The sequence below is a fragment of the Vanessa cardui genome, chromosome W (genome assembly GCF_905220365.1).
Source record: "Vanessa cardui chromosome W, ilVanCard2.1, whole genome shotgun sequence".
NCBI classification, from domain to species: Eukaryota; Metazoa; Arthropoda; class Insecta; order Lepidoptera; family Nymphalidae; genus Vanessa; species Vanessa cardui.
Window position 1 is genome coordinate 11,898,740 of NC_061153.1, and position 25,310 is coordinate 11,924,049.

At 35.9% G+C, this 25,310-nt stretch overlaps 2 pseudogenes; both read left to right on the plus strand.

Moving 5' to 3' along the window:
- The first annotated feature begins 1,993 nt into the window (after positions 1-1,993).
- On the plus strand, positions 1,994-3,502 carry LOC124542656 (annotated as a pseudogene).
- Positions 3,503-4,134: 632 nt separating this feature from the next.
- On the plus strand, positions 4,135-6,747 carry LOC124542621 (annotated as a pseudogene).
- The last annotated feature ends 18,563 nt before the right edge of the window (positions 6,748-25,310 follow it).

Consider the following 25,310-nt stretch of genomic DNA (forward strand, 5'->3'; position numbering starts at 1 on the left):
CGTGATACCCGTATCGCTTGATCTCTGCCTCTAGCCTTTCGATATTACGCGTAGTTTATGCCTATCTATTTTCCTGCTATAATATCAACCTTTCACTCCTTCTGTATCTCTTCTGTGCTTATACTATAATGTACTGACTATCTTTATGTGTTATAGTGTTGTGGACATTATACTTCGTGAATAAACTTTGTAAACTTTTTATTTCCCTGCAACATCCACTTGTTCGCTAAACGGAGTTTTCGTGCTCTTTTAGTACGTGACAACTCTGACAACTTCGCTCGAGCTATTATATGATCTGAGTTGAAATTAAAATTGTTTATGATAGATAGAGACTTAAAAGATTTTATATTGTTAGGCATTATATAGTCAATCTCGTTTTTATACCATCCATTAGGAGAGACCCATGTCCATTTCTTCGATGGTTTATTTTTATAAAAACTGTTAAGGATACTTAATTTATTTTTAATAGCAAAAGATACTATCCGAGATCCGTTTCTACTTCTATTGCCAAATCCATGAATTCCTATGGTATATTCTTCTCCACTCTTCTGTTTTCCAATTTGTCTGTTAAAGTCTCCCATAACTATTGTTTTTATGTGTATTTGCAATAGTTGCTTGTAGATCTTCGTAGAATTTTTCGACTTTCGTAATATCTTCTTTCTTGTTTGATTCGGTAGGCGAATATGCTTGGATTATAGACCATAATTGTCCTTCTTCTCAATCTACAGGTAATTTAATATTGAGAAGTGCTATCCGTTCTGAGATTCCTTTGAGTTCTTTAATGCTTTTGACAAGGTTTATTTTGTCCAGGAATCCGACTCCGTATACACCGGGCGTTTCTCCAATATGGTGCAGTATGTATTTTCCACGGTCCTCTATTTTTTCTCCAAATCTTCTTACTTCACTAATACCAATTATGTCCCACTTTATTTCGTCCAACGATAATTCCAGTTCCTGTAGTTTTTCCGAGGTTCCTAGTGATCGACAATCTAAAGTCGATATATATATATATAGTATATATATATCTTTATAGTGTATTTTAATTTATTTTCTGTATTAAATATTTGTGTTTTCCGGTTGCCGATAGCTAATTGTTATTGCCTATTACTGTCCGCCGTATAGGATGAGAGAGAGTTGGATCTGCCTCTCATGATATCAAAAGCATTACGCCTATTGTCTTGTGATGGCGTCCAGGTGTGTTTCTCAACTTGTGTATTGTCTCGTAGCGATGAAGATATTTCTCTTTTTCTTTTTTCCTTATTTCAATCAGGCAAGTAAGAAATTATTGTTGCAACTCATCCGAGAACATCGATTTGACGCGCGACGGTTAACGGATCAAATTGACAACCTCAGTAAAGAACTCGAGTCACGATTATCAAAAACAGATTGGCAAAAATGCTGCGATTTTACTAATAAACGAGCCGCTACAAAATATAATAACTTAAAATTAAAACAAATAAAAAAGTTCGAAAACCTCAGCGGAGTAAAATCAAAATTCAATAATGGCAACACCGGGGAAATTAAAAAACCTGCGCGTACGTCACTTGTCAATCTGTCAAAACAAAGTTTAGATGAATCGACCATTGCGGTGTTAAACAAAGGCCTAAATTTTGCACCGGCTCCATCCAAAATACCGTTTGAAGACATTATTTGCAATGTGGAGGAGTGTCTTTTCAAAAATAACATCACAAAGGAAGACTCGGAAGCTATTCGACAGGACATTTCGAGTGTTTTACGTCGAAGCCGGCCACCGAAAAGAAACCTTACTCGTGATGAATCTATTGCACTGAAGAACTTACGCAACAATAAAGACATTACAGTCCTCCGAGCAGATAAGGGAAACGCGACCGTTGTGATGGATACGTGTGATTATAACCAGAAAATTTCCGCGATTTTATCGGATGTAAAAACTTATAAAAAAGTAACTAAAGACCCTACTAATAACATTCTTAAAAAGACATCCGCATTAATATCAAAACATCAAGAAAAACTAAATCTGGATAAAAAATCACTCGTGCCTACATGTGCAAAGCCTCCAAAACTGTATGGGTTACCTAAGATCCATAAAACTGGTGCTCCGCTGCGTCCTATTGTAAGCCAAATCGATACACCAACATATAGATTGGCTCAACACATAGCAAGGACATTATCACCCCTCCGAGGACACACTGCGGCGTATGTCAAGGATTCTTACCAGTTTGTTGGCGAAATCAAAGACCTTAAATTAACCAACAACGAGACAATGGTTAGTTTTGATGTCCAGTCATTGTTTACGTGCCTACCCATACAAGACTGCATCGAAATTGTCAAGAGAAAGCTACAGACACACAACATGCCTATTGAATATGCAGAGCTGTTACATCACTGCCTCACATCTGGTTATTTATTGTGGAATGATGAATTCTATGTACAAGTTGACGGGGTAGCCATGGGTTCTCCAGTATCCCCCGTGGTCGCCGATTTGTTCATGGAAGATCTGGAGGAGAGGGCTCTTCGCTCCGGACCTATAACACCTAGGTTTTATAAACGGTACGTAGATGACACTTTCACAATATTACCTAGTGATCTGACATCTGCATTTTTAGTACATCTTAATTCTATAAATAAAAACATTCAATTTACTATGGAATTAGAGGCAAATAATTCTTTAGCTTTCCTTGACATCCTTATTATCAAGAATCCTGACAATACATTAAGTCACACAGTTTATAGGAAACCCACACACACCAACAAATACCTCAATGGTGACTCGCACCACCACCCTAGCCAGTTAGCTACCGTTGGCAAATCTTTGTTTCAGAGAGCCCACCATCTCTGTGATGCTGAACACCTAGAGGACGAGCTATGTCAGGTCAAGCTTGCACTCCACCAGAACAAGCTGCCCGTGCCTCGCCAGCATCGCAGAAGCCGTATCAAGCCACCCACAGTTGAGCGACAACCTGCATTTCTACCATATGTGAAGGGAGTTACAGACAGGATTGGCAACATCTTGAAGCGAGCTTCAATTAAAACCGTTTACAAGCCTCATAAGAAAGTGAGCCAGTTCTTGAGACCTATCAAGAGTAATATTCCTTTACAAACTGCAGGAGTATATAAACTCGAATGTGAGTGTGGTTTATCTTACATAGGCCAAACAAAGAGAAGTATCGGTACCAGGGTCAAGGAACATATAGGAGATGTCAAAAATAGGCGTTCTTCTAAGTCTGCAGTCTGTGAACATGCTCTGGATAAACCTAACCATTTTATCCGATTTGATAAACCACAGATCCTCGCTAGAGAACACAGATTCATTCCTAGAATGATACGCGAGGCTATTGAAATTTAAAAACATCCGAACTTCAATAGAGAAGATGGTTGGAGACTTTCTAACACCTGGGATCCACTTATTAAAAATTTAAAATCCCAAATCCAACAGACTGCAAGACCTAAAGATACAGTTAGTGCCTTCTGCGTGCAACCGGAACGTTACTCAAGATATCAATTGAGAAATCGTTGGCGGTAGTTGTTAATAATATTTCCTTTGTTCTTCAAATAGACAAATTTCATCTTAGTCTACCCGTGACCACGAACACTGCAAAGTGCTCGAAACGTCGGGATGTTTAAAAATAATTAATATACGCGATTCATCCGTTATAATTAGTTTTATTTTAATTGTTATTTTTTATTGCACAAAAACATGTACAAATGGCGGACTTAACGATATAACAGCATTTTCTGCCAGCCAACCCAGAATAGTGTAGGAGAGTAGTCAGTAGGGTGTGCACAGAAGTTAAAGAGAATTTTAAAATATATACATAGCAATAGATGCCTATAATAATAATAATAAATATATATAATAACTAGCGACCCGCTCCGGCTTCGCACGGGTGCAATATTGAGACTAAATATACTACGGAAGGGAGTGTAAGGGGAGTCGACAACAACCTACCGTCAACCTCACCTGCTCGTGGTGCATCCTGCTAATCAACGAACAAGGCTCTGGCGACCGAAATCGTGGCGGTATAACCACACAAATACTGGAATCCGAAAATGCTAATCCTGATAGCGGGCAGCAGCGCTATTAGTGAAAGATTCCAGCCACTGCGGTCACCAACCCGCCAGCCAAGCGCGGTGACTAAGGTAAAAACCCCCCCTATGAGCGACGACACAAATTCACGGCCCCCAATTCCCGGTAATCGCACTATTCCTGGCCACGGTACCGGCCATGGTAACGGTGCGATGGGGGGTGCTAAGAATCCCCGGGCTTCGGCAGTGTATCACAAACGGCGACTGTTTCTGGCCACGTATAATGGACGCTCTCTGCGGCTGGACGAACACCTGACAGAATTGGAAGTAGAGTTAAGTCGTATTAACTGGGATATAGTAGGTCTATCAGAAATCCGAAGACAGGGCGAGGACACGATGACACTAGATTCCGGTCACTTACTCTACTTCCGAGAAGGACACCAACCATCCCAAGGTGGCGTCAGCTTTTTGATCCACAAGTCACTCTGAAGCAATGTCGTGGAGGTTGGCAGTGTGTCGGCAAGGGTGGCATACCTTGTAGGGTGTAATACAGGTGTATGCCCCAACGTCTACATACACTGACGAAGAGGTCGAAGCCATGTACGAAGATATAGTGAAAGCTATGTCTCCTACCAGTACCTTCTACACAATTGTTATGGGTGACTTCAATGCCAAAGTGGGAGTACGAGAAGATGGTGAATCGAGGGTATGAAAATTCGGCTATGGGCACAGGAATCATCGGGGGCAAATGCTGGTAAACTTCCTTGAGGCTCAGGGATTATTTCTGATGAATTCATTTTTCCAGAAAAAGCCCCAAAGGAAGTGGACCTGGCGAAGCCCCGATAACACAGCGATGAATGAGATCGACTTCATTTTATCCAATAAGCGCCAAATATTCAGGGATGTCTCCGTGATCAACAGGGTAAACACTGGAAGTGATCACCGCCTGGTAAGAGGCACCCTGAATATTAACACTAAAATCGAACGATCGCGGTTAATGAAGTCGGCTCTTAGACCAACTCAGCCCCAAGTCGAAGCTGGTTGCGAAAGCTTCCAATTGGAACTACAGAACCGATTTGCCATGTTGGAAACCAGGCAGGACATTGACGACGCCACCAATAGTCTGGTGCGTGTCATCCGCGAAGTGGGCCAAAATTACTTTCGACAAAAGAGCAATGGACGTAAGTCGAAGCTCGCAGGCGAGACTCTGAACGAGATGACGAGGAGACGAAAACAGCAGAATATGACGCCATCTGAGTGTCAGGCACTTAACAGGAAGGTTAAAAAACTAATAAGGCGTGACACAAGACGAGCTATTACCCGGAATATTGAAGATGCCATAGCACTCAATAGGGGCTCAAAGGTTCTTGCAAAGTCACATACCTCCTGTTGTCACCTGACAAAACTCAGAACCACACTAGGCACAACCGTCACCACAAAACCAGAGATTCTCGCTGAAGTCGAAAAGTGCTATGGCGATTTATACTCATCACGAGTACCTCCACCTGAGTCCCATAGTGCGGATGACCCACGAGCCAGACTGACACGCCACTGGTGGTTCTGTTTTTCAAGTGGGGTGATAAAGCTCTTCTGAAGAACTACCGCCCCATTTCGCTTTTAAGGCATGTTTACAAGTTGTTTTCGAGGGTAATCACGAATCGTCTTGCCCGGAAATTCGATGACTTCCAACCCGTTGAGCAGTATTGGTTTCGAAAAGGCTTCAGTACCGTAGACCACATACACACACTTAGGCAAATAATACAGAAGACCGAGGAATATAATCAGCCTCTATGCCTAGCATTTGTGGACTACGAAAAAGCCTTCGATACCATTGAGACCTGGGCTGTTCTGGAATTCATGCAGAGGCCTTATTGACTATCGGTATATCCAGGTGTTGAAGTGTTTTTGTACGAAGCCGCAACCATGACCGTCCAAGTACAAGATCAGAGCACAAGACCAATCCAATTGCATTGGAGGACGTCTTCAAAACGCTCGATTGGAACGGACGCGGCATTAATATTAATGGCCAACACATTACACATCTGCGATTTGCCGACGACATTGTCATCATGGCGGAGACTCTGCAGGATTTGGAAGAGATGCCAAACAGCCTGAGCGATTCTTCGAGACGAGTAGGTCTCGGGATGAACATTGAAAAGACCAAAATTATGGCAAACAATCGTGTATCCCCGGGACCAGTGGTCGTAAATGGATCTCCACTTGAAGTTGTGCAGGAATATATCTACCTGGGCCAAACTATACAACTTGGCCGGCACAACTTTGAGAAGGAGACTAAAAGAAGAATACGTTTGGGCTGGGCGGCATTCGGGAAGTTGCGTCATATTTTTGAATCGTCGATCCCACAGTCGCTTAAGACCAGGGTCTTTAATCAGTGCGTCCTACCTGTAATGACTTACGGTGCCGAATAGAATATTAGAATCCGAAATGAGGACATTCGCCAGAGAACTAAAGTCACCGACATCGCGCGGAGAATTAGCTCGCTGAAGTGGAAGTGGGCTGGTCATGTCTCCAGACGCATTGATGGCCGATGGAGCCGACACGTGTTAGAGTGGAGACCGCGCTTAGGCAAACGTAGTGTAGGGCGCCCTGTGACAAGATGGACCGACGATTTGAAGAAGGTGGCGGGCACGGGATGGATGCGGACTGCCCAAGATCGGGATGGTTGGCGTTCTATGGGGGAGGCTTTCGTCCAGCAGTGGACGGCAAAAGGCTGAAAAAAAAAATACGGAATTTGTTTATGAACGACATCACATTGCAAACTTCTAAAAGTATCAGTGTTTCTTTACTATATCATGTATTATAACACAAACTTTCCCCTTGAATCACACTATTCTATAAAATAATATATCTATTAAAAAAAAAACAGCAGAAAAATTCTTCAGCCAAGAAAACCCCATCTATCAAAATACAATACGATATACTTTATGATATATGTTTTTTACAAATTACCTTTTATAGGATAATATACTGGGGCTCAATCAATGGGCTCGTATTGCTTCTTTCTTTTGATTGTTGAGGCGCATGCCCGTGGCTAACACCGGCTCCAAATATAGCAATAATTATAACTACAGTATATAATCGACTTTTAAGTAGTAGTAATATTTTTCATTTCATTTTACTTAGGAGAACTCTAAAAAATATAGGTATGTTGAATACGCAATTATTTTATTACGTTTTAGTGCATATTTTTGTTTCATTATTCTTATTTCTTGTTCTTATTGTTAATTTTTTTATTTATTTATTAAGTATTGTTATATCCCTCGCTAGAGAGCTCCGAAAATAACCGCGTCTGATTGCTGCTAAATTAAAGTGTGGGTTATAACTAACAGATAGACACATACCATCGCGGAGTTTTTTTTGAGGACATTTTTGAGGTTTACAATCCTGTAGTACATTATTTTGATCTATCTAGTAGAGTTCAGCCAGCGTTTACAATGTAAGCGCAAAAAAAAAAAAAAATTACGACATTACATGAGAAACTTTTAAAATTATCAGTGTTACTTAACTATATTGTTTATGTTTTATATATAAAAACCTTCCTCTCGAATCACTCTATCTATTAAAAAAACCGCATCAAAATCCGTTGCGTAGTTTTAAAGATTAAAGCGTACAAAGGGACATAGGGACAGAAAAAGTGACTTTATTTTATACTATGTAAAGATAATACAATACATTTGGATGTTATACATAAATATACATATACATAATATATAAGTACATAAATATTTAACATATATACATAAATATATGAAATTGAATCCAATTATGATAATAATATTGATGAAAAGACATCACACAGTGTTGACAGACGACAGATAAAATTCTTTTACTTGGCGCTTGAAGGAATCGCGCGATGGAGCTCTACGAATAGAATCAGGCAAAGTGTTCCAAAGCCGGGCTGCAACTAGAGAGAAAGCGTTAGAAACAAAGCCAGATTTATGGGAAGGTATGAACAGGGTGGAGAGAGGTAGCTACTGTGACACGGTGTACATTAAATCCGTATTTAAAGTGAAATAAAAAATAGTAAACACGTAAGAAACCAGTAAAAAGTGACAAAATTCGAAAAACTACGTTGAGTGTCATCAAGACTATATTAAGGACAAGGTGAAAAGCCAGTAAATCATCAAGAGTTTTTTCTCATTTCCGCAAATAAGAAAACCACAATAAACAACTGCGGTGTCAAGTGTGAAATACAACGAACTACACAACAAGGGATAAATGTGTGCAAACAAAAACAAAGACCTGTAACGCGACGATCAAGTACGTCCAAAATACTACATTATATACAATTTTACTAATAATATTGTGTGAAGATAACCTAAAAGTTTAAACAAAAGTATAATTTAAAACTGTCCGTTAGTCAGGTTTTGTGTGCTAATAGACGCCATCTATCGAAATCGTTACAAACATCATAATAGCACATCGATCGAGTAAATTGGAAAAGAAATTTGCCAAATAACAAGTTCACCGCTTTACTAACAGAGGGTGCCTTTTAATGTTTGTGCCTACTGCAGTTAAGAAAGTGAAAAATACTACACTTGGTTGATCAATAACGCCATCTATCAAGGAATACGCGGATCATCTACTAATTAACCATTTCATTATCGGAAATAAAGTCGTCTACTAAGCACTCTTACCAACATCCATCAATAAAGGACAGCAGCAATATGGAAGATATTGTAAAAATTTTACAAGTTATACAAGAAGATCTCTCAAACCAAAAACAAAATATGAAACTTATGGAACAGAACATTAAAGAATCTATTAACAAGAATATAGATGAAAAATTTAACCTCATCGAAGCCAAAACTAAACAATTAGAAATTAAAATTGAACATCAGCAAAAAACCATTAACTACTTAGAAAAACAGGTTAGAAGGAAGAACGTAATTTTTTTTGGGATCGATGAAAAGGAAAAGGGATATGATAGCTTGCTTTCTATTATCTTGGATATAATAAATAATAATTTGGAAGTAAACTGTCAAAAGTGGGAAATAGAGAACGCGAATAGAATCGGTAAATACTCTGGGAAAACTAGACCAGTAGTTGTTATTTTAACCACAACCCTCAAGAAAATAGAAATACTGAAAAAAGGGAAAAAGCTTAGCAATACGACTATGTACCTGAAGGAAGATTTTCCGCCTAGTGTGTTACAGAAACGTAAAGAATTGCAGGAGGAACTTGAACGCGAGCGTCAAGCAGGAAAGAGAGTAGTCCTACGCTACGACAAAATAGTAGAACTGAAAAAACGTGAACCACAACATTATACACACGCAGAAAGAAACAAACGACCTATGTCTATTTCACCCGAGGATGTAGGGAAAGTAAATACTAAAACTATGAATCACGAAGGGACCAAACCCGCGTTCAAAAAGAACAAATCACAAAATATAACAAGCTTTTTACGTCCATCACAGCAGAACCTTAACACCCAAACATCACCAAACAAAAAAATAACTCGAAAAAACTAATGCATGCCTCTTCTACCTCTCTACCTCCTCCAAGCCAGTTGGTCACCGTGGAGGAGTCAGACCACTACCTCCTAAATCCTAAACAAAAAATACATAACCAAAACAATAGCATAACAGTAACCAAAAAGGAAAAATCACTTACTCTGCATATAGCAAGTCTCAACGTAAGAACTTTAATATCAGATAGCCGAATCGAAGAATTGAAATATGCCATTAAAGATATAAAGTGGGACATAATTGGCTCATGTGAGATTAGAAGACAAAACAAAGTAATAGAAGAATATCCCGAGTTCATCTTTTACCATACTTCTGGAACGAATGGAAGGAATGGAGTAGGTTACCTAATAAAAAAACAACTAAAAAACAATATAATGAGTTTTAAAAGCATATCAGACCGGGTTGCATTACTGGAACTACAGCTAGCTGATAATTCTACCTGGTCTATTGTTCAAGTATATGCCCCCACAGAAGCATACACAAATGAAGATATAGAACTCTTTTATCAAACAGTGCAATTGGCCTTAGACTCTACACAAGCAAAAAACATTATACTGCTTGGCGATTTTAATGCCAAAATTGGAAAAGCTCAAGATAGTGAGGAAAACTACATAGGGAAATACGCACATGGTAATAGAAGCCCACATGGTCAGAAATTAGTTGAATTTGTACTCGAAAATGGTTATTTTTTTTTTTATAATTCTTTATTGCACACCACAAACAGAAACAAAAAAGAAAGTAACATAAAATTTATAAAATACAAAAAAAAGAATTAAAAAAAAAAAAAAACAAAACAAAAGAAGGACATTAAAAGTGTTGTACAATGGGCGGACTTATCGCTTTTTAGCCATCTCTTCCAGACAACCCAATCAAAGGGAGTATCCAAAACCATCGGCGTAGGCGGTGCAGTCATAAACTTACATACAAATAGTTACACACTAATACTTATACTTCTTATATATATATATATATATATATATATATATATATATATATATTATGTATAAATAATATATATATCTCTATCATACACTAATACATACTTAAGATAATAAAATGATATAAAAATACATAAAATTACATAATAAATGTTATATAAAATAATTAATTAAAGTCGTCTGAATTATTATTTAGGTAATAGTTTTTAACGGCTCTTTTAAAAACTGAAATAGATGGAGCCTTTTTAATGTTTACTGGAAGGGCATTCCATAACCTTATGGCCTGTACAGTAAACGATTTGTTTAGAAATTTAGTTTTGTGTACAGGCATTTTAAGTGTTAGGTACCGCTTAGATCTTAAAAACAAAGGATGACCAAGAAATTCAAATTTATCTTTTAAATATGTAGGAAAACTATAGTTAAATAGCGCACAGTACAGAAGAGAAAGAATATGTAAGTTCCGGCGAAGACGTATAGGAAGCCACTTGAGTTTTGAACGATATTCGGAGACATGGTCATATTTTCGTAGGCAAAATATGAATCGAATAGCAATATTTTGAAGTCGCTCAAGTTTATTCAGTTGGTCCTCGGTGAGATCAGGATAGCTTGCATCTGCGTAATCTAGAATTGATAAAAGGAGAGAGTTTGCTAGCATAATTTTGGTAGGAATTGGAAGTACAGATTGGAGTCGCCGCAATGAGCTCAACGCAGCGAATATTTTCCTACTGACCTCTTTTATTTGTACTGACCATGATAACGTCTGGTCTAAATACACACCGAGATCTTTAACGTTAGAGTAGTAGGCTATTGTAGTACCTCTGAATTCCACAGATGGTAAATTTAATAAATCTACCCTAGAGATCATGCCTGGACTACCAATTATGATTGCCTGCGATTTACTTGGATTGATGTTAAGTCCGTATCGCTTGCTCCACTCAGAGATTGAAACAAGATCGTCATTAATAGCATCAATTGCTGCAGGAAGATCTTGAAGTGTTGCATGTCGATAAATCTGGATATCGTCTGCATACATATGGTAGAGAGAAGAAATGCTTGAAGTGATAGAATTAATAAAAATTGAAAAGAGTAAAGGAGATAAGACGCCACCTTGAGGAACCCCTGCCTGGACATCACATCATGAGGAGAAAGACTCATTATGACGAATACGATGATATTTCATAATAAACAGCATATTTAAGTCCAAACCATCCAAAAAATGGACTTGGCGCTCACCAAACGGCCTGCAACTGAATGAGATAGACTACATAATCACAAATCAACCAAAATACATAAAAAAATTTGATATAATAAAAAACTTAAATTTTAATACTGATCACAGGATGATACGTTGCGTGTTATCTTTAGATTTGAAAACAAAAAGAAGAAAGAAAATAAAATCTATTAATTGTATCAGAAATTACCAATTTTACCGAAAGATGAAGTCAGTTTCTGGGAAGAAAGATTTATGAAAGCCGTCAGTGCGTCAACTGAAGTTCAAAATCAATATGATAAATTAGAAAAAGAATTACAAGAGTTTCTAAAGCAGTTGCCACGTATAAAGAAACAGTCTAAGAACTATATCAACGAAGAAACGAAAGAATTGTTAGAACAGAGAAAATTATTGTGTAAAAACAAAAGAACAACTGAAGTCAAGTCCGAGATAATTAAAATTAGCAAACAGATTAATAGAAACATTAGCCTAGAGAAAAAAATTATACGTAAACAAACTTTTGAAAAATTCGTAACTAAATCAGGGGCTTTACGCAAAGCTTATAAAGAGCTGAGTGACAAGGCACAGTGGACAGTGAGCATGAAAAATAGACAAGGAATTATGCAATATAGACGTCGCGACATAATAAACGAAGCAACTACCTTCTACGCCGAGCTTTACAATCAATCCACCTCCAATCCGTCAAAAATCCATCTCAAGAAATCAAGTGACCACAACGTAAGAAATAAAGAGGCAAAGACACCAAAGATCCTCACTTCAGAAATTAAACATGCTATAAGTATTCAAAAGAACGACAAGACCCCAGGCAGTGACAACATTACCAATGAAGTGCTCAAATTGCTAACAAATTCACTTCAAAAACCACTGCAGATATTATTCAACAACATTCTAAAAACAGAAACAACGCCGGAACAGTGGTCAAAATCTACAATTATATTGCTCCACAAGAAAAGAGATATAAACGTTCTCGGAAATTATAGACCGATCAGTCTCATATCAAATTTATACAAGGTTTTCTCAAAAATAATTTTAAACAGGTTAACAAATATTTTAGATGAAAACCAACCGCGAGAACAAGCGGGCTTTAGCAAGGGATACTCGACTATAGACCATATACAAGTCATAACGCAATTAATTGAAAAAGCCAAAGAGTACAGGAAAACTTTGTATATGTGTTTTATAGATTACGCAAAAGCCTTCGATTCTTTATATTTTAAGGCAATATGGACATCATTGACACAACAAGGCGTTAACACAACATATATTAATATAATAAAAAGTATTTACTCCAAATGTTACGCAAAAGTTCGGTTGGAACGTGAAGGTGCAGAGTTTCCCATAACAAGAGGAGTGAGACAGGGAGACCCGCTCTCACCAAAAATTTTTTCAGCCGTTCTAGAATCGGTATTCAAGTGTATGGATTGGGAAACGAGGAAACATAAACGGAGAATTACTGAACCACCTGCGCTTCGTGGACGACATCGTGGTAATTGCCGAGAGCGCGGCAGAACTTGAGACTATGGTTAAGGAAATAGCGTGAGAAAGTAGTAAAGTAGGATTGTCACTTAACACAACGAAGACCAAGATCCTAACTAATGGACATCCGCAAGACATTGTTGTACAAAATGAAAAAATCGAATATGTCACAGAATACATTTATCTGGGACAATTAATTTCATTCCAAAACAACACTGCGAAAGAAATACAACGTAGGATAACTCTAGCATGGAAAAAATATTGGGGATTAAAGGAAATAATGAAGAATAACTCAATGTATTTAAGTATTAAAAAGAAAATCTATGAAACAACTGTATTACCATGTCTAACATACGGTTGTCAGTCGTGGTCGATAAGAAAGGAAGATGAAGAAAGAATTGCTATATGCCAAAGAAAAATGGAAAGGAGTATGTTGGGAGTTAAATTATCTGACAAAATTCGCAATACTGACATTCGAAGTAAAACTAAAATAATAGATGTAAGAAAAAGAATTAGATTACTAAAATGGAACTGGGCAGGACATGTTTGCAGGATGAATAATAGATGGACAAAACGTTTAACGGAATGGGTACCAAGGGACATGAAAAGGAGTAAAGGGAGACCAGGTAAACGATGGAGAGACATTTTCAGCCAAAGGTGTGGTAGCCACTGGATGCAAATGGCTAGCGAAAGAGATAGGTGGAAAGGTTTAGGAGAGGCCTACGCCGCAGAGGCGACTTCTACTAGCATTTACTACCATTATTTTATTTTGCATTGTCATTTTTATATACGTAAATAGAGATATAATAAATAGAGAAATTAAGATCTGTTAGTTAAATATATATATGTACATAGATAAAATCATATAGATATATATAAACGTGTGCTATTGTGTAGATTTTTATTTATTTATAAGTTTTTAAAAGTTGTATAAGAGAAATAGTTAAATCCTAAATGTAAATGTAAGTAGTAAGTAAAGAAAGGCTATTTTTATTTTTATTTTATTTTATTTTAATTTTATTTTATGAACAGGGTAAGGACTTGAGAGGATCGTAGGGGCTTATTGTGAGTAGAGGAAAAAAGAGAAAATTTAGAGGATAAGTAAGTAGAAGCCGAGTATATCTACGTTCCCGTATAAGAAGTCAGTGTAACTGTTTCCTAAAACGAGAAACGTGGTCGAATTTTCGTAACCTAAAGATAAAGCGAATGCCAGTGTTAAGGAGACGATTAAGTTTATGCAGGTGTTTCTTCGACAGATCTAGATAACAGGAGTCACCGTAATTAAGAATTGAAACCAAGAGGGTAGTAACAAGCTGGACTTTAGTTTCCTTAGGCAAAAAATATTTTAAACGCATCATGGAATGCATAGTGGCGTAAAACCTACGAGAAACTTCTTTAATATGTGCCCCCCAATTGAGTTTACTGTCAGTAATAATGCCGAGGTCTTTAACACTACTGCTGAACTCTATTGGTATATTATTATATCGTAGGCTGGGCAGAGTCAGAACATCTAATCTAGCTAACTGTCTCCTGCTGCCTATAATGATGACTTGACATTTGGATGGATTGACAGTGATACCATATTTAGCGGACCAAAGAGAAATGCGGTGGAGATTATCATTTAGGGAGATAATAGCCACGGCAAGATCATTGACAGTAGAGTGTTCGTAGAGCTGCAAGTCATCGGCATACAGATGGTAGTGCGAAGTGAAAATTTTAGTGATGGCGTTTATCAAACCAGAAAATAACAGAGGAGATAATATGCCGCTTTGAGGAACGCCGGCACTCACTTCGCACCAATCAGATTGTAGCTGACCAATGCGTGTGGATTGCCGACGCCCTCTAAGATAAGAAGAAAACCATTCAACGGTAGAGTCGGACAAGTTAGCATGGGAAAGAAATGCAAGAAGGAGGTCATGGTCTACTGCATTGAAAGCATTGCAAAGTCAATTAGCACGAGCACTGTGAGTTGCTGGTTTTCCATGGCAATACGAATATCGTCCGTGACCTTTAACAATGCTGTTGTTGTGCTGTGACCTGGCCGAAAGCCCGATTGGAGTTGATTGAATAAGTCGCATTTATGAAGGTAGCAAGAGATTTGTTGGTGTGCAATGGACTCCAGGATTTTGGATAAAAAGGGGAGAATTGTTATGACGAAAATGAGAAGGCAGCGAAGGATTTGATATTTTAGGGAGTGGGAGAACAAAGGCCTTGCGCCACATCTCAGGAAATGTACTCGTGGTAAAGGAAAAGTTTACGATATTACGGAGGGAATTAGAAAATTGAGGATAAGGGTAATCATAATTTGACTTACCTTGTAAAACTTAACTATAACTTAAAGTAAATAATATTATTAAAAATAAAATACACAAAAAATGTTAACATATAAATTATTTATTATATGTGCTGAGCCCACATCCGCAACAGTTTGAAAGCCATTGAATGCAACGGTGATACTGGTTTACTTCTGAACAACCTCTACATTTCCTTAAAAAGTATGGAAAAAGAAAACGTATATGTATCGATCCAAGAAAAATACACCAATCTACTTCAAAAATTAAAGTTAGAAACCAAAAAAGTAAATATTATTAGTAGAACAGAGATATCATCTAAAAGCAAGCAATTATTACGAGAACGGAAAGAACTTATACAACAAGGAAAAAATAATAATAATAACTCTCAAAAGATAGTAGAAATTAGTAAAGCAATTAGTAAACAACTCAGGAAAGAACAAAAAGTAAAAAGATTAACGATATTAAGAAAACATATAGAAAAAACTGGAGGAATAAGGAAAGCAATAAAAGAATTAAACTACAAAAAGGACTGGATTACAAACATGGAAAATAAAGACAGGGAAAGAGCAGCAAGCGATCAGAAATATTAAGAATTGCAACGGATTACTACAAAAAACTATACCAAAGTCGTAATAGCGAACAAGTAATAGAAGAATATAACTCAACAAATAAAGATAAGATTGAGCCAATTCTAAAAAAGAAATAAAAAAATCCATCGAATCCCAAAAACTAGATAAGGCACCTGGATCAGATCTAATCACAAACGAACTTTTAAGAATTTCATTACCAGTGATGGCCCCTAGACTAGCAGATTTGTTCAGTGAAATCCTCGAGACGGAGACCATCCCGGAGGATTGGACTAAGTCAACAATAAAACTGATACATGACAAGGGTGATATTGGAAACTATAGACCGATAAGCTTAATGTCTAATATTTATAAAATATTTTCTAAAATCATACTAAGCAGAATCACCAAAACACTGGATGAGAATCAACCTAAGGAACAGGCTGGCTTCCGAAACGGGTTCTCTACTGTAGATCACATACATACTCTCAGACAAATTCTACAAAAATCTAGTGAATATAATAAAACATATTACATAGGGTTTGTAGACTTCAACAAAGCGTTCGATACATTGGAACACGGCTATATATGGGACGCTCTGAACAGGCAAGGGTTCAAGAAAAATACATTCGAATAATTAAAAATGTATACACAGCGTGTACAGCAAAAGTAAAACTTGAATCTATGGGTAGTGATTTTCCTATTAAAAGAGGTGTACGTCAGGGAGATCCGATACCATCTAAAATATTTTCAGCCGTATTGGAAATGATTTTCAGAAATCTGAACTGGACCAAACATGGCCTTAATATAAATGGCGAAAATCTCAGCCACCTACGCTTCGCAGACGATTTGGTTTTATTTTCAGAGGATGCAAGAACTCTGGAAATAATATTACAGCAACTATCCGACGAAAGCGCAAGGGCTGGCTTTGACAATGAGTCTAACGAAAACCAAAATTATGACGAATTCCCAACAGGCAATACCCAACGAACCAATTTGAGTAAATAACGAACAAATAGAGTATGTAATAACAACTTTTTCCAAGCATTAGTTATTCTCCGTTCTATTTCTTTATACATGTTGCCATATGTAGATATAAGTTGGCCCAAGTATATATATGAGTATATATATGAATATACAAGTATACATATGGCAACATGTATAAAGAAATAGAACGGAGAATAAGTAATGCTTGGAAAAAGTTTTGATTACTTAAGGAAATATTTAAGAATAAAGATATGCCAATGGCAGCAAAAAAGAAAGTATACGATATGTGTATTATGCTATGCTTACTATACAGGTGCCAAACATGGGCGTAAACAGAGTTACGAGAAAATAAATTAAAAGTTTGTCAAAATTCAATGGAAAGAAGCATCTTGGGAATAAAAAGGAGGGATAGAGTAAAATTTCAAATAATAAAAAAAGACTAAATTCAAAAATGCACACACAGCCTACAGGCAGCTTAAATGGCTTTGGACGGGTCATATGTCGAGAGAAAACATAGAAAAATGCAGTAGATTAGTAACGGAATGGTATCCAAGGGATGGGAAAAGAAGTAGAGGCAGACAAAACAAAAGATGGAAGATGACTTGCGGAAAATAGCTGGCCCCTTATGGAGCCGATTAGCAAGAGACGGAATACCTGGAAATCTTTAGAGGAGGCCTTTGTCGACAGACAAGCTGCTCAATATAAGCAACCAGTTGCCGATCACTTCAATGTAAATAACAAGTAACAATGTATATTTAGTTATGCTTATTTTAGTTTAGGTATAGTGTAAATTAGATGTAATAAGGTAAATTAAATTAGGTGTAAGGCAATAAACAAGTATTGTAAAAAAAGAAGCAGCAATAAAGGCTATTTTTATTTTTTTTCTTTTATTTTTATTTTTTACATATAGTAGAAAGCTAGGTTAACAAGTAAGTGACTTCATCATAAGCCCGGGCAATCAGTAGTGTTTTGTGTCATGTGACAAATATTTGAAAAAATGCATTTTTATTTATGGATTTTGAATAAATTAAGTATTATTTTCAATGTTCTTTAATAAATAACCATTTTTAAACTCACAATTTACACTGATTACAATAATTGGCACTTTATTTTTCGCATTGTCAAATAGCCGTAGTAGCCTATTGTTTGAAAAAAACAACAATTGTTTTTATAAATTTCATCAATAAGTAGAGATATTGTTAGTATGAAACTAAATATAAGATTATTTTTATTGTTCCTAATTAAGGGCCAAATATTAATGTTAATGCATACTGTACCACATATGAAACAGAATTGAAAAAAAATATCTTCAAAATTAATAAAGTTTAATTGTTATTGTTACCATTTATTATCTCTAGACACTATATAAAACCACATATATTTTATTGACAACGTTTAAAATTGTTCCTAATTAAGGGCCAAATATTAATGTTAATGCATACTGTACCACATATGAAACAGAATTGAAAAAAAAATATCTTCAAAATTAATAAAGTTTAATTGTTATTGTTACCATTTATTATCTCTAGACACTATATAAAACCACATATATACGTATTTTTAACCGACTTCAAAAAAAGGAGGAGGTTCTCAATTCGTCGGGGCCTTTTTTTTTTTATTTTTTTTATTTTTTATATATGTTACCGAATTACTCGACGATGGCTGGGCCGATTTTGACAATTCTTTTTTGTTTGAAAGGGCATGTTTTACAGGTGGTCCCATTGTCAGGAGATCAGGATCTGATGATGGGATCCTGGAGAAATCGAGGGAACTCCTCAAATTTTATAGGCACACCTATAGTGATTTCGGTTTTATTCAAAGTGCCTTGGTCATATGCTCACGAAAAGTGACATTTGATGAAGTGGAACTGATGATGAAGACCACAACTGGTAATTAGAACCTATTTGTACCTAAGTAACTATTTTACGGGTTTAGTTCTATTTCTTTAAGATAGTCGCCAAGCAATTGATGTTAGTAAACATGCCTATGATGAAGTCTAGCTGATGGTGGACTACCAGGAGAATTCCTCAATGTTTAACGGCATTGCATCGGGAAAAATGGTATTGTCTAATTGGCGATGAGCAGTTAACATTAGGCTATTGTAACTTAGGTAACGCTTAATTTGAGTTGCAGTCCACATCGTATTGAAACGGCGTTGGGTTATGTTTAGAGTCGAAAGCCGAAATGTACTGAGTATAATAAAGTGAATGACAAACACTACCAATTGTAATTATAAATAGCAAAACAATACTGAAAAGCATTAAATATTAAATGACAACGTTTAAAAAAAATCATGCATTATAGGGTTAAATAATGTTTCAATTTAAGTTAAATAATGCTTTTTTTTACTGTTAAATTTTTATTCATAAGGTTATCTATAAAATATTTCACAAGGTTATATATAAATGTCTATCTAAATCCCGCACAATTCAAAAAGTTGCAGCAAAAATAAATATGTAAAACTTACATACCGAAATCCAGTAGTTAATTTAGTGTAATAAAGTTTCAACTTTCTCTAAAATTTACAAAAATCCATCTCCTCCAAGTAAACTTCTTCAAAAACTTAAATCTTCAAAATATCCAGTGAAATGAAATTGAAATGTTCATCGAGAAGCATCGAAAATAGTTCAATCTAAGATAATGACAAAGAAAATAATTCAAGGAAAATTATTGACGAAAACAACTTGAGAAAATAAATGTTGAAAATAAAAGAAGAAATATTTCTGAATAGAATGTATCACAAATCTCGAAAACCTACACTTTTAACTTAAACAATCCAAACAACTTATCGTACTTAGATCGTGGGAAATATTCTAATAATTCCCCGTAAAGATGTTCCGACACAAAACAATTAAAGAAAATTCAAATTTCGAAGAAAGATTCAAGACTTACCAAAAGGCGAAAAATATCATTCGATCGATCAATCGATCCAATATTAATTTTAATAATCCGATATGGATTTACTTCCCATTCTTCAAATTAGAACTCATCATTCTTTAAAACAACAATTTTCAACAATATCTATGATTGAAACAAAATGAAAGTTACAAAAACTTCACGAAAATAAATTAACGTTACATTTCGACTCAAAAGTCCGAAGGAAAGTGTTTTTTTAATATATGGCTTTTATTTGTGCCTAGAGAGCACAGATTATTTCGCCAATGTCACGTGCGATGGAGAAGACACGATGGAGATTGAACGATGCGGTCGAGATTGCAGACTTAAATTAATTTTAAGAGCACAATAGTAGTAGACTCTCTGTTAACCCATAACCTAAAACAATACAATAATATATAAATAATTAGATAAACATATTACAATATTATTAAGACAACAAATAAGAACGATCACAAAAATATTTACAACTTAATTTTATTACGCTCAATATATTTACATAAAAATTTACAAAGTGGACTAAACACACACATTAACAAACATTCAACATTAATAGGGCGAGGAACTTTGGGAGGAGAAATTTCGTCTCGTTGGCAAAGTTGATGCGTTGGTCCCCACAAAACAAGAAGACAGGAATTTGTCTTTTTCTAGTGAACATAACTGCCTGAGTCTTATCAATAGACAAAGACAGGCCATGGTCAGAGAACCACAGGTCAAGATAACGTAAAGCAATGTTTAATCGCAAAGTTAACTTTTCAACAGATGAAGATTTAAAATATAAAACGATGTCATCAGCATATTGAAGTATGTTACAGAAGTTATTCACAGACAATTCGAGATCATGGGTATAAATGCTATAAAGCAGGGGGCAGTTTCCAGACAAACCTGGGGGGAAGAATACAATTATGATGTTTAACGGAAATTGATCTACAAAATAGCAGACTACATATGAAATGAGTTATCCTCGGAGGGACACTCCGTATCATTCACTCAGTACTGAGTACCGGAAGAAGAACATTATCATATGCCGAAGAAATATCTAAAAAAACACCCACGAGGTACTCTCCGCTAGAGAAGGCTATTCGAATGTCTGTCGTAAGAATGCTGAGACTATCAAGCGTGCTCAAACCCTTTCGAAAGCCGAATTGAAAGGGCGAAAGAATATTTCTGCTTTCCATTATCCATTTTAATTTAATATAAATACTTTATTGACCAACAACATATGTTGTGACAAAAGGCGGACTTAATGCCTGAAGGCATTCTCTACCAGTCAACCTTTAGGCCAAACAGAAAGTCATGAAGGCGGTAACAATAAATTTTATAAAAAATACGATAGTAATAATAATAAAACAAGAACATAGATAAAATATTATATATATGCATAAGAATACACATTTATAATTATATATACATATATCATATAAAATAACAGAGTGGTAATAGAAATTATAAAAACACAGCGTAGTGAGGAAAAAAAAAGAGAAACTTAAGAGAGGTTTTTAATAAGATGATCCTGTGAACGACGCTTGAAAAATGCCTTAGTAGGAGCCTTTTTAATTTCTACCGGAAGTTTATTCCATAATCTGACAGCTTGGACAGAGAAAGCGTTGGTTACGAAACCAGAGAAGTGACAGGGAAAAGAGAGAAGGAGAGAATCAATAGAGCGTAGCTGTCGATCGTGATTGTCAGAGAGAAATTTGAATTTATCCTTTAAGTAATCAGGAGAAAGAGGGTCAAAAAGAATAGAAAAAAGAGAACACAGTAGCCGTAAATCCCTGCGTTGGCGGATAGGGAGCCATTTGAGTTCGGCTCGACAGTGGGAAATGTGGTCGAATTTGCGAAGGCAGAAGATGAAACGCAGGGAATTATTTATGAGGCGATCGAGTTTGTTTAAAAAAATTTCATTGAGATCGACATAACACACATCAGCGTAATCGATGATCGGATATATAAGGGCTTGCACAAGCAAAACTTTGGTTTTAATAGGGAGAAAATTTCTAAATCTATTGAGACACCTTAAGGTAGCGGTGACAGAGCGACTAACTTCAATAATGTGCACCTTCCAGCTCAAAGTTGAATCAATGTGCAGTCCGAGATCTTTAACATTTTGAGAGTAAGGTATGATATTGTTATTAAACACGATATTTGGCAAAGAAGAAACATCGCACTTGGAAATGATACGCGAACTACCAACAATGATCGCCTGACACTTAGCTGGATTTACCATGATACCATATTTATTAGACCAGTTATATATATAAGTAAGGTTTCGATTAATTTTATTTACAGCTGAATCGATATCCTCCAACTTAGTATGAATATAGAGTTGCAGATCATCGGCGTAGAAATGGTAAGAACAGTCGATGTTATAAGTAAGAAAATTTATAAATATAGAAAAAATAATAGGAGAAAGGATGCCACCCTGCGGCACACCAGCAGATAGATAAAGCCACCCGGAAAGAGATTGATCCAGCCTGATCGCCTGCTGGCGGCCGCGAAGATATGAGGAGAACCAGTCCAGAGCTGATGAAGAAAAGTTTAAATGCCTAAAAATGGCAAGAACAATATCATGATCAACCAAGTTAAACGCGTTAGAAAAATCAATAAGGACCAGTATGGTGATCAATCTATTCTCCATACCAATCCGAATATCCTCAGTTACTTTGAGAAGAGCAGTAGCTGTACTATGGCCTGGTCGAAAACCTGACTGATATGAGCTGAGAATATTATTGTTATAAACAAAGGAAGAAACTTGTTGGTAAATACTTAATTCTAAGACTTTTGACAAGAAAGGAAGAATGGAAATGGGTCTGTAGTGATTTAACTGGGAGGGGTTGGTTATTTTAGGAAGAGGAATAACATAAGCTCTACGCCATAGTACAGGGAACTCTCCTGATAAAATAGAAAAATTTACAATGTGAGTTATAGCTGGCAGTACATAGTCTAGAATAGTTGTTATCATATATCGATTAATGCCATCAACACCAGTAGCATTAGATGTGATTGACAGTATAATTTTACGAATTTCTTCATCAGACACTGGAGAAAGAACGAAGTCGTTAAAAGAAGGAGAGGCCATGGATTCAATTTCTGAAATAGTACGTAATTTAATATTAGGACATAATAGAGTAGAAGAAGAAAAATGTGAGTTTAAACTATCAGGAAACAATGAAGGCAAAGAAAAATTATTGTTACGCTTATTTAAGCCTAATGTTTGTAGAAATTTCCATATTGAGGCCGGAGACGAGTTACTTACGTTAATATGACAATAGTGGCGTTTGGCTGTTCTTACCATTAAGTTACATCGGTTGCGAGCAGCCTTATATAATTCCCAATTTTCTTTGCACCTGTCACGTTTATATTTGCGGAAAGCACGATCACGACGAGACATAGCCATACGCACCCCTTTAGTAATCCAAGGAGCGGGCGGTCTTCTTATCTTGACAGGACTCATTGGTGCATGTTTATCAAAAAGTGATGAAATGGATGTATTAAAGTGAGAAACTTTATCATTAATTGTTGATGAGTTATACACCAAAGTCATGTCAAGCGATACTGCATAATTTTTTAAGTTTTCTAAGTTAATTTTAGCAAGATTGCGCATCCACACTGTAGGAGGTTTAATTTTAGGAGGCTTAAGCTTGTAGGACACATATAAAAGATCGTGACGAGAGAATCCGGGAGCTGATAATTGACCATATTTAATGACATAATTTGTTGAGGAGACTATAATAACATCCAACCAAGTATCAGGCGAGTCAAAGTTATGATGTGTAGCTCCAGAAGGGAGAATGTTGAAATTAATAGAATTTAAGAGGCTAGAAAGTTTTAAAGAACGTGGTGTCATTTTTAACATATCTGTATTCAGATCACCCATGATTACATGATGTGTGTAATCCGATGAAAGGGACTCAAGGACAGATTCAAGTGAAGAGAAATAGTCAACAGCAGGAGGACAATAAATAACTCCAAGAACCACTTTCACACCCCTGAGACGGATTTCAATGAATAAAAATTCAGCAGAGAACGAGAATGAAGAAGGAGATGAAAAAAGAATATTATAGGGAATCTCAGAGCGTAGGTAAATAGCCACACCTCCGCCACCTTTGCCTATACGGTCGTTCCGAATTAGCACAAATCCAGGAAGACTGTATAAGCAGGAACTAAGAGAAGGTTTTAACCAACTTTCGGATATTAAAATGGCGTCTACAGGGGCATTGGAAAAAGCTTCAAGAAAATCAGTAAAATGAGAAGGTAAGCTTTGAGCGTTAATATGACATACATTAAAAAAGTGAGGAGAATTGAGAAAAGAACTACTAAGCAAGGACCCTAGCGTTTCCGGAACATGGAAAGAATCATCGTCTACGTCAGAGGAACAACTACTACTACATGCTGATAAAAATATATCATCATCTGTAGTGGACATAATTTTACAATTTTAATAGTACGTTTCGATAAATTGAATACAAAATATAAAATGAAAATGCTGAATGATTTAATAAAAATAAGATAAATATGTATATACTCTTTCAATAAATATTAATACTATATCTACTAATCATTATTTCTGCACATCCCGCCGGTTGACGGTTACATTAACACAATAACAAAATAATAAACACTAAATAAAAACAGAGAAAAAAAAAAACAAACAATATGGAAAAGAAAATACAAAAATTTAAATGGCCAAGGCAATAGGAACAAAGACATAGTAACATTAATTAATAACAAAAGGTACAAGGGTATTCTTATTTTGTTATCAAAAATATCATATGTACTAAAATTAATAATAGAAATGAATACATGTTACATATTATAGACGGTAAAATATAGACGTTACATTTATAATCATCCATATTATCAGACATTGATTTCGACTTATATTCAAAGAACACCTCAACACAATAATAATTATAATGTTGATAAACGAAAGACATGCTATTTAAAAGTATCTAGATATTTCAAATAAAATTAAGAAAGCAAAAATATCTAATGCTTATGCTGCTAGGCTGTACGGTATAATACCTTTGCTTTTCCGACATGACCAAAGTCAACAAGTAGTTGTGTCAAATGTCAACGTCAACTCAATTATTGAAATACCGGAGTTCTTATTTGTAAACAACACATTGAAAATTAGTCACCAAGTGAAATTAGAATTGAATTGAATTACAACATATTATCACGGAAAGCAACAAAAGTACAAAGAAATAACGTGATACGCTTAAAAATGACAAAAGAATACCCTTATTTATAAGATATGCAATGGCTCGAGAATTTTATAACAAGAAGACAAAAATATGATACTATAAGTATAAGAAGGCAATAATATTGAGGTTAACAATTATAAAAAAAATAATAATAAAAATAAGATAAAATAATGAACACTATTTCTTAGCTCTCACTGCACGTTTGGGCTTGGAACTGAGACC